The following is a 12,079-nucleotide window of genomic DNA, read 5'->3' as shown; positions in this document are numbered from 1 at the left end:
AGCAATTCCCTGTATGTATAAACCAGATGTCTTAAATATGATGCTTCGAGATGTTTTTGTTAGCGGATTAAGAGATCGAGCAATACTAGATAGATTGTTTGAGGAAAATGACCTTGAATTAAATCAAACCTTACAGATTCCTTTAGCAATGGAAAAATCTCATAAATCCACGGCAGAATTAATTGGAAGGCAATCTGAAATTCATAACTATAATGCTGAAAGGGAAAAAAGCCAATTTCGGAAGAAGAAGCGCTCTCAAGATAAAAATAATAGAAAATGCTCTCGATGTAATGGAAAAAATCATTCTACAGATGAATGTAGGTTCAAGACTTACAAATGCAAATTATGCGGCAAAACTGGTCATTTAGGAAAAGCATGTTTTTCTGCCAAAGCAAATAAAGTTAATAAACCTGTTAAGCAAAAACAGGTGGATGTAGAAGCTTTTTCTAAAGATGAAGGTACTGATTCCCTGCCTATTTACACAATTCAGTCTGAAGAGTGTACACTGCCTGAACAAGAACCAAGGAAACCTATAACGGTAAAAGTTCAAATCGAAGGCCAATGGGTAAACTTTGAAGCCGATACAGGTGGAGCCGTTTCAATAATGTCGCTGAAGAATTTCCGAAAAATTTCAAATAAGAAAATTCAGCCTACAAAATTAATTTTTAAAACCTACAAAGGGGAAAGAATTGTTCCAATGGGTTATGTAACGGTAAATGTTACCTATAATGAGGTTACGTACGCATTAAACTTATATATCGTTAAGGAAAATTTAGATACAATTTTTGGTCGCGAATGGTTGTATAAAATTAAACTAGATTGGAATTCAATAAAAAATTGCAAAGCTGAAACTCATTTAATAAGATTAAAAGAATTTTTTGAAAGATGCCGCGCTCATGGATTAAAAATTAACAAAGAAAAAAGTAAATTCGTTCAGAAAGAAATAGAATTTTAGGGTATAAGATAAACTCTCAAGGACTATCCCAAACATCTGAAAAAGTTAAAGCAGTTAAAAATGCCGTGGAACCCAAAAATGTTCATGAAGTTAAATCATTTATGGGGTTGGTAAATTTTTATTCGCGCTTTTCAAAAAAGTTAGCTACACTGGCTTATCCTTTGCATGAGTTAACGAAGAAAGATGTTCCTTGGAAATGGAAGAAAAAATGTAAGGAAGCTTTTCAAAGGGTCAAAGACGAAATTTGTTCGGAAAGAATTTTGGCACATTACGACCCGGAACTTCCACTTTTGTTGGCAACTGATGCGTCACCAGTTGGACTGGGAGCAGAATTGTCACATAAATTTCCAGATGTTCAGAACGTCCGCTTGCTTTTGCATCTACAATTCTTTCTTCGACCGAACAACGGTATTCTCAAATCGACAAAGAAGCCTTAGCTATAATGGGCTGTAAAGAAATTTTTTCTCTATGTGAAAAATACCAAGTTTACTCTAATTACAGATCATAAGCCACTACTGGCAATTTTTGGCTCAAAGAAAGGCTTACCAGTTTTAGCTGCTACACGTCTATTGCATTATGCGTTGACTCTGCAATCATTTCAATTTGACGTTATTTATCGTCAAACTAAGGAACACGGCAATGCAGACGTTCTTTCGCGTTTACCTACGGATTCGGAAAAATTGGCTATACATGATGATATTGATATCTTCCAGTTACATCAAATTGAAACGCTGCCGATGTCAGCGAAATATTTAGCCAAAGAAACTGAAAGGGATGAAGAACTCACTCCGTTATTACGAGTCCTGGAAAGTGGAGGTGAACTGAAGGAAGGGAGATGGAATACAGCCTGCAAGATGGTTGCATAATGTATGGGCAACGTGTATGCATTCCGAAGCTGTATAGAGAAAGAATTTTAAATGAACTGCATCACGGACACTTAGTTATAGTCAAAATGAAAACAATTGCGAGATCATACGTATTCTGGCAGGGAATCGACAAGGACATTGAAAGGGTTGCAAAAAACTGTGTAGATTGTGCAGTTAACAAAACTGATCCTCCTAAAGTAAAAGTACACCATTAGGAGTACCCCAGCGCTCCAATGGATAGAATTCATGTTGATTTCGCAGGTCCTATATTTGAACATATGTTTTTAATAATAGTTGATGCACACTCAAAATAGCTAGAAGCATACCCCATGAAAACTAGCACTACGTTCAAAACTGTCGAATGTTTACGAGATTTCCTTGCTCTTTTTGGACTGCCGATCATGTTGGTAAGTGACAATGGTCCACAATTTACGTCACACGAATTTCAGGCATTTCTGAAAGTTAATGGCATAAAACACAAACCCACAGCACCGTTCAAACCATCAGGGTGCCCATCCCCCCCCAAGTTCAATGGCGCAAATTCCATCTCCCCCCCCCAAAACATTTCTCGCTTTCGAATCGGGTTAAATATAAGTTTTTAGAGTGTGTAATTTATAGCCAAATTCATGGGGGGGGGGGGTAGCGCTAATAAATAGCATTTGAACTGAAATACCAGTATTATTGGATTGTTGATCTGCCTTGCCTTCCCAAATTTTATAACGTGCACCTTGAGTAAACAAGTTTTGGGTACGTCTGAATTTTGCTACACCTTTTTTTTTTTCAAACAATATTTTGAACAATTACAAGAAGAGTGGATTCTACTTTCTGGCTTGGGATGGAGTTATTACTGGATGTATACAATATGAATCTATAAATATGAATCTTATTTTATTGTCACTTAGATATGGGTTCCGGGGGTTTCTCCTCCGGAATATTTTCGAAATTGTAGTTTTAAAACCAGTTTTAGACGATCTTTGGTGATGTTTAGGGGATAGAAGGTTTGGTGTGCCCTTCCCGGTAATGTTTCAATACTGAAACTTTAAAAGCGCAATTATAGATAGTTTAACCTTATCTGAAAGAGGGCTTTTCCTTTGTTTTCAAAATTGTAGTTCTAAAAACGCAGTTTTAGACTATCTGTGGTAATGTTAGGGAAAGAAGAGATCTTAGAGCTTGCCCCAGGAAAATTTTCAAAATTAAAGTCTTAAAAACGCTATCTATGGTTAGGAGAAAAGCAGTTTTCTGAAATTGAAGACACGGTCATTAAATTTTGGAAAAAGTACCAGGGCCGTCGCTAGGTCAAAAAAACTGGAGAGGGGAGGGGGGTACGCTTTTGGCGGCTCGTTAATTGTTTCAAACGCATGTTCCAATATGCAGAGAGGGAGAAAGAAGATTTGCTTCTGGTTTAGCAGGGATAGTCATATTACTAGACCTTAGTACTAGCAATATAAATTTAATCGTAAAGATAATATTCAATCAGAATTAGGAGATGTCGGAGGGCTACCTTCTTGCATTATTTCGAAATTGAAGACTTAAAAACGTAGTTTTAGACTATATTTTAAGTTTGGGAGGATGGAAGAGAGGAGGTCCAGGATAGCCTCTCCCGATAATTTTCCAATTTGAAGTTCTCAACACACTCGTACGTTATATTTAATTATGCTCAGAAGAGGGAGTCTGGGGCTCACCCCCAGGAATTTTCAAGATTGTTATTTGAAAAATACAGTTTATTATTATTTAAACGACCTATGCTGATGTTAAGGGAGGAAGAGACTCGGGGTCATCGTTCTATAATTTTTCAAAATGCAAACTTCAAGCACGTATTCCCAATTGTGAATTATTTGTGATTGTGACACGTAAAGGGGGATCTGGGGTCTCTCCCCGGGAAAAATCTGAAAACTGTAGTTTGAAAAATGCAATTTTAGATGATCTATGGTGATATTAAAGGGAAGAAAAAATGCTCCCCCTCCGAAATTTTTTGAAATTTTGAAGCCTTAAAAACACGATTGTAGACTTTTTTTGTTTAAAATCTAGTTCACCGCCAGTTTCTTGAAATTAAAGCTACGAAAACGTAATTTAAGCCAACCTTCGATGAAAGAGGGAAGGGGAGTCTTGAAGGGGCTCGAGACCAGAAATGTTTCGTAATTGAAGCACTAAAAAGGCGAGATTTAAGACATTTTTCGATAATGTTGGCGAGAGAGAGAGGGCGGGGGGGGGGGGGGGCATTCCCTTGAGAAAATTTCGATCTGTAGAAACCGCAGTTTTAGAAGATTTTCGGTAATGTTAATGGGTGGAGAGATTCGGAGTCCTCCCCTGGCAAATTTTCAAAATTAAATTCAGTTAAAGCAATAGTAGACGATTTTAAATACTGTTAGAGGAGTAGAAGGTTTTGGAGACCTCCCCCGAAAAATTTTCTGAATTGAAGCCTTAACAATGAAATTTTTGAGAATATTCGGTAATATTAGGAGAACGAGTTTTGGGACACCTCAGGGAGTGTTTTTTTTTAATTAAAGTCCGAAAGACGAAATTGATTCGAACTTGAATGATGATGAATGATTAATTGAGAGGGCGTTTCTCGGAGGTTACGTTGAGAGCACTCTCACAGCTTTTCGAAATTGTAGTCCTAAATACTTAGGTGTAGGCTATCTTTAATCACGTTAGGGTATGGGATGGGGTTTGAGATTGTTTTCCCGCGATTTTTTCAAAACCCAAGTTTTAAAAACTCACTTCCAGGCCAGCTTTGGGGACGTAAAAAGAAATGTTTGGAGTTCCTCAGCATTCCTTTCAGTTTGGCTTCGTCCCTCCTATCTTCATTGTAAATTTCAATAATTGATAAACATATTGTGGTAATACTTTTTTCCAATTTTCCTTTGCCAAACACGATAATTAGGATGCAATTATTTGTGTTATATTTTCTCAAAAATGCTTTAAAGTTTTGTAGTAACTAATCGCCCTAAGCCAGGGCTAAGGCAGAAACACTTAAAATACACCGCCAGCTCAGTTATTCAATCCGAGGACTGCAGTTTCGCGATTTTTAGCACTCATCAGCCCGGAATAGGAATCTCATGAGCTGGAGGCGAAAAAACCTCTTAAGGGAGCCAAGAGAGCCAAGCAAACTGGTAGCTAATGCAACCAGTAATATAATGGGTAACTTACTACAAAATACCTTGCTTTGCCATCAATCTTTGAGTTGAACAGCACCATTGCTGCGGTCGCTCATCTGGCTTGCTAATTCTGCATTAGCTACCAGTTTGTTTGCTCTCTTGGCTCCCTTAAGAGGTTTTTCGCCTCCAGCTTATTTGATTCCTATTCCGGGCTGATGAGTGCTAAAAAGCACGAAACTGCAGTCCTCGGATGGAATAACTGAGCTAATGGTGTATTTTAAATATGCTTTAAAGTTGTTTTCCGAGTCCCCCCCCTACCCGGTCGCCATTTAACTTAAGTAGGTAACCTTTTTACTCACACTACCTCAATCACATTACGATAAGTTGCAATTCTAATTACTTTTTTTAAACAATTTTTGAACCATAACTAATTTATAATAACGCATATTATACTATATTATTTCGAAATTACATGCAATATAAGCTTTATTTTAAACGGAAACTAACTAAAACGCTTCGGATAGCAATTTTGTGCGTGATAAAATGTGTACACTTTTTATACTGTCTTTTTACTTCAACTGCAATTTTTTCCCTCAATGACTATTTTAGTTTGTGGCATTCGAAGCAATTTTGCAATTTATATAAAAATAAATTAAGGTAAAACATCAGCAGTGGCCACTGCAAGTTTTTTTTTTACTTCGAAGAAAGAAATGAACATTAATAATGTGGATTTTTGTTGGTACTTAATGTAACTATCATATTGAATCAATTTTAATTCATGAGTTTTTTGAATTTACAGTTAGTAATGCCAATAATTTGGAATGTCAGATGGACGCTTTTCAGATTTTGGAGTAGCCACTATTGGATCGAATAATTGAAGTATAAGAAAAAATTATCAAACTGAAATTTTGGCATTTTAAGAAATTGGGTAGATTTAGAAAGCATTGGACTATAAAATGCTCATTGAGTTTCAAGAGCGGCAATTAATATTGTAGACTTACAGTTTAAAAATATACTTTACTGTGGCTAATACTAAAGCATTTTAAACCTTGAAGCGGCACGACCTTCTAATCTATCTTATGCTGATCATGAGGCACATAAAAAGAGAGAAATTGTTGCTGATTAATAATTCAAAAACTATTTTACATCGCGCGTATGCTCAAAAAACTAGCTGATGTGTGCATCACATGACTTCCTTTTACTCCAATTTAATGTCATTTCCCCATTATTGACAATTTTATGTGATTCAATAGTTTACTCTCTAAACATCACCAACAGTGGCCAAATTAAAACAAAATTTAAAAAAAAAAATTGCCAAATTTGTTGCCAAGTTGGCGACAAAACTTGGCTACCAAAAGACTTATGATAAGACCAACATCCGCCAAATTATAACACCACTTGCGTTTACATCGAAATTAACAATGATTTCCGCCCAAAAAGGGGCAAAAAACCCCTTTAAAAACACTCGAATGCAACCGAAAGGGGAGGTGCACAACTAAGCCCCACTAGGAGTCTACGTACCAAATTTCATCTTTCTAAGACATACCGTTCTTGAGTTATGCGACATACATACACACATACACACATACGCACATACATACAGACGTTACGAGAAAACTCGTTGTAATTAACTCGGGAAACGTCAAAATGGATATTTCGGGCGTCTATACGTTCTTAGGTACATATGTACGTGTGGTCGGGTCGAAAAAAAATCAACATTCATTTGAGGGTGAATAAAATGGAAATTAAGGAAATTTAAATTTTTTCACGAATACAATACTTCCTTTTTTGTAAAAGGAAGTAAAAAAAAAGAAAGAAAATAATCAAATGCTTGCATCTTCATTAACTAAAATTATCCTACACCGTTTGAAAATGTCAAACTTTGCATTTTATAAATTTTAAAGAATAAAAAACAACTAATATTTTAATGTTCTACTTAAATGTCCTTCTCAGTGCAAAATTTGAATACTTTGGCAAATTTCAAAATGAAGTTGTTTATGTGCGTTTAAGGGAAGCAGCAGCAATGAGTCGATAATTGCTACCTAAGATTTAGCTATTTGTCACAATCTTATCAAAAACCGATAAATCCTTTTCCTTCATGGCATTCATTTACGAAGTTCGGGTCTCATAACTTCGCAATTTGTGAGGCAGTCATTAAAGCTTATCGTGCTAATGGACATTGATTTCGAATGCTTCTTTTTCGAAACTTAATTCTGCAAAGTCGACTTTTTAGCATTTCTTACCGCATTTTGTCCTTATTTAAGATGTAAACGTGGTGTCAAAATTCAGTCCCATTAAAAAGGATTATGATAATGTGGACTAACTTTATTCAAAAATGTTTGATGCTGCGCAGTTTAGTCAAATTACGTTAAACGAAGTTTTAAACACATGAAACTGTCGCATGACATGTTAAAATTAATGAGCATTTTATTTTAAAAACGATTCTTTTCAGCGGAATAAATATCTTTAGAGGATCATTTTCTTTTAAGTTTCTGTATAGATATAACCAACATTTGTTCTCACTATTGTTAATAATGTGGTAGTATAAATATCTAGTTTTGTGTTAAGTTTAAAATCTAAAAAAAGATTTTGCTTTAAAATACCTATATAATATATCATCATGCATCCTTATTTAGTTATCGTAAAGTGGGCTACTTGGACCAGACGTTTCATACTTTTTGCGAGTTTTACCTTAAATGCTTAGTTAAACCCATAATGTGAACTGATTACCTTGTTTTTACCACTTTTCAGATGTTCTGCGACCACCTAAAGCCTTTTTTTAACTATTTATATTTTTTTTCTTATTTTTAAAAATTAAGTTAAAGGAGCCCCGCGCTGGGGCTACTTGATCCCACTCAGCAAATTCATCAGTAAAAGCTGTAAAACTGGGTGGTGGTATCAAGAAGGACCAATGATTTAGAAAAATAAACAAAAACGTTCATTCTAATGAGCAAACTATTTATAAAAATTGCAAATTATTTTTATATATTAATATAAAATCAACGTGTAGGGAAACTCGGCTAAAGTGGATACCTCGGGCAAAGCGAATTTTGCTTGTGACTCCCAAATAATTAGTTGACCGGCAGTCGAGTTGTCATATATGCGGTCGCCTGTTGCCGCTCCGTGTGCAGCGAACACGTCGGGACGAGTTCGCGTCATGCGATGCCAGTGAGCGAACAAAGCATGTTTTGGGGAAAATAATATTAGTTTACAGAGGTTAGTGTTTCATTTATAACTTTAATACTATATTTGGCATGTTCTTTGTTATGAGTAGGATTTGATGTACGATTTTATAGCTTTCAACTATCCGTAGACGACAAGTTTAGATGCTCTGGTTTTTTAGCAATATTTAGTAACCTCAAAATTGGACCTGAAAGGCAAAGCGGATTGGGCAAAGTGGATACCATATTCTTTATGCCCAGTCATGACAAATCACTTCATCCGACCCTGGAAGTCGTTCAATTTTAAAATCTCAAGATAATGCTATAATTGAAGACCATCCTTATACTCCCTTGGGATCTGAAACAACAGAATAAGTCCAAGGCAATCATATTCCCACCGCTTCACCCAATCCTGGATGCTCTAAGAACTACTACAGTCTTTCAGTTTTACAACCTACTCCTCAGCCTGTTAAACCAATAACAACACGCAAAAGAAAGCTACAGAGATCTCTTGACAAGTAATCCAGTAAAGGACAATCAGAAAAATAAATAAATAAATACAAAATAAAAAAAACTGTCATGAAGTAACTAGATGACGTTTCGACTAAAGCTTCTCAGAAGACTGTTAAAAAGACCACTACCAAAAAGACTAAATCAAAAATCTCAAAACATAGGAATGCATGAGAGAATGATAAGAAGAAGGAAGTAAAGAAATTTGATGAAATAAGGTGTATTTTCTGTGATGAAATGTTCATTTAAGAAGATGATTAGCCAAAGGAAAACTAAATACAATGTCGTATTTGTACTCAATGTTGTCATAAAGAGTGTTCAGCATTCGAAAATGGTAATGATTTTATTTGTGATAACTGCAACAATTAGTATTGTAGCAGAAAAATATTTTTTTTTTTTTTTTAATATGCTCCTAAACTTTGGATGTTGACTTTTTTTTAGTTTAATTTCTTTGTTTGTTATAATAAAAACTGCAATAATTAGTACTGTAGAAAAGTGTTTTTTAATATGAGCCTATAATTTTCGATGTTTATTTTATTTTTAAATTCAATTTCTTTGTTTGTCATAACTACAATAATTAGCATTGTAGCAAAAGTTTTTTAATATGTTCCTTTAACTTTCGACGCTTATTTTATTTCAAAGTTCAATTTCTTTGCTTGTAATAAATATCATAATTAGCATTGTAGCAATAAAATGTTTTCTGGATATGTTCCTTTAATTTTCGATGGTTATTTCATTTTTAATGTTTAGTTTCATGATAAATAATGTTGTTGTTCGCTTTGCCCTGGTACTGAATCCACTTTACCCGGGGTGTTGGGCAAAGTGGATATTTATGCCATTGTTGAAAACTGGCGTTATATCTAATAGTGTAATTAGTATTAAGGACAACCGTTATTGCATTACGTAAGTTCATTAAATGAAGACTGATTATAATCATTTGTTTCAATTTCCAAAGTTATAACTAAACGACAATAATAAAGGAAAGCTTAAGGTATTCACGTTGCCCGGGTTTCTCCTAGTGCTACCTGCCATGGAGAAAGTTTTTTAAGTCTATACGTTGAGTTATATAGGACCAGGACGGATTTTAAACACTTTTTTTCTCATGGGTTCAATTAGCCCCTGAAGATTCAAGTAGCTCAACTTTACGGTACAGTTAAAGGTATTCCTTTGTTTTCGGAGACATTTTTTAATAAAATAAGTGATACATTAGTTTTTTTTAATGTTATTGTGAAAAACATTCCTGATAACTGAAATGAACTCATTAGTTAATTTTTCTATAAATCAACCGGACTTGAGCACATTGTGGCAGTTTACAGTTTACAGTCTTAACCCCTTTAGTCGGAATTATGAAATATTGGACCAAAAATGTTGATATTTGGTACACAGTGTACTATGGTAAAGGGTATCTTATAGACAAAATTTTGAGTTTGTAGGAGAAAAATTAAAAGAGTTATGGCACGTCCAATATTCCGGACTTATATTTTTGAAATCAATATTTCATATACTAAAACGATAAAATACCGAACAAACTTCATTATAAAATGTTCTACAAAACAATTATAAAACATAATATAAGCGTTTGAAACGATTAATTAAAGATTATATATTTTTTAAAAAATCAGGAAAAAACCTCGCTTTGCAGATGAAAATCCATGGTTGGAAAAATGAGCGACTCTCTGTCTCTCAATCCTTATATGCCAGTGTTTTCAATCCCGAAACGAAAAATTATTTCACAGATTATAATAAGTAAAATGTAAAGAGTCAACAACAAAAAAAAATCAAATAATTAAATCAATTATTAAATGATTAGCAGCTGTTTAAAGTGTATGTCCGGTATACCGGACACCAGGTGTGAAGGGGTTAAGTAGTTCGTCGCAGTTTGAATATTTGTTTGAAGTTTGAGTTCGTTTGCAGTAACGAAATCTTAGGAATGTTGTAGTTGCTATCTAACAAGTGTTAGTTCGCTACATAACCTTGTAGTTGCTGTGTCAATTAAATAGTTATCAGTTAAATGCTCCTGTGTTTGTCAAAGCGTGCTTGTGTAACTATATCCACAAGAAGGAATATCCGAAGATCAATTCAAATGGTTTCATTGCCCCGAGACTTGGAAAGCGTTAAAGAAGTTAAATGTGTATTATTTTTTTTTTTTTTTTGAATTTAGAAACTTGACTTTGACGATAAACAGTTATGATTTAATTAGATAGGTTTCAAAACTATGAAATCAATGTTAAATTAAGCTTGCAAACTATTATTTCAGCAGCAAGAATAATTGTATAATAATAGCAGAAAATACAGCCATACACAAAATTATATGCTAAAATTCATAAATCCTTGTAAGTATACATTGTAATTACACTTTTTAATTGCATAAAATGAAGCAAATCTATGACTTTCGGATGCAGAGAGAACTTTCATTTTCGAAATTCAACTTCTGAATTGGTAATACTACAACCATAACTTCATTTGTAATTCATATAGAGTAAGATATAAGACTCTTTTGGAAAGCTTACTAAACAACCAACACAATAAATCCTTTAAAAAAAATCAATTTTATCAAAATAGGCAATTTTAAACCAGTCCGTTAAAAAAGTATGAGTCGTTTCAATACATAGCAGGACTTTAAGATCATTCGTTATTTATGTACGAGTATATTTATTAGTGTATGCAGAAAAAAATGTATATTAAAAAAAAAACTGCGTGAAAAAATAAAATGCTCATACAAAATATGAAACTTTAAGCATTAAAAATTGTGCAAAAAAAAAAAAAAACTGTTTATGAAAAATATGAAACTGTAAATTGTAAAAATGATCTTTATTTAATTGTTTATTAAGCTAATTAATTCTATTTGTTATATTTGTTTTGAGAACTATTAATGCTGTAAATGAGTTTTCCTTTGCTTCTTTGGAACTTATAAAATTTTCAGATTAATTGTACTTGCGTTCACTCACACAGTATTAACACAAGAAAGTACAAAGTATTGTCTTCCACACCAAAACCACTGAATTAACTCTCTTTATTGGAAACACCCTTCAAAGTTAATGTACTGCTGCTAATATGTTTGGAAAATAATTCGGTAAGAATTCTTTTGAAAAGTTTTTAGAAAGAACTCCTCCCAAAAGAAATACAAAGTTGACATTCTCGATGTGACCAAGAAATACAGTAAACGTAAATAAATGGAACTCTGGGAAGACTCATGTTGCGTCACGGGAAGATCCCAAGTTGCGTCATTGAACTGTTGCATCATGGGAAGAAATGCGCCTCTGCAAGGGACGCATTGCATTCTATTAGTCTGTTGGTTGTTAGCTGTTGGTTGTACCAACACATTGTATGCATGTCGCTAATGGCACATGTCAGCGGCTTTTGCCCATTAATACCAATCAAATAAACAAATGAAAAGAAAGCTTGTTATTTGTGCATCTCTTAAGATTTTGCATAGTGGTCCGTCATAATTCCAGAGCCAACCTATGGATAAACTAAATCGCATGAAAA

Source organism: Uloborus diversus, chromosome 7 (assembly GCF_026930045.1).
Source record: "Uloborus diversus isolate 005 chromosome 7, Udiv.v.3.1, whole genome shotgun sequence".
NCBI classification, from domain to species: Eukaryota; Metazoa; Arthropoda; class Arachnida; order Araneae; family Uloboridae; genus Uloborus; species Uloborus diversus.
Note: the sequence above shows the minus strand (reverse complement) of the source record.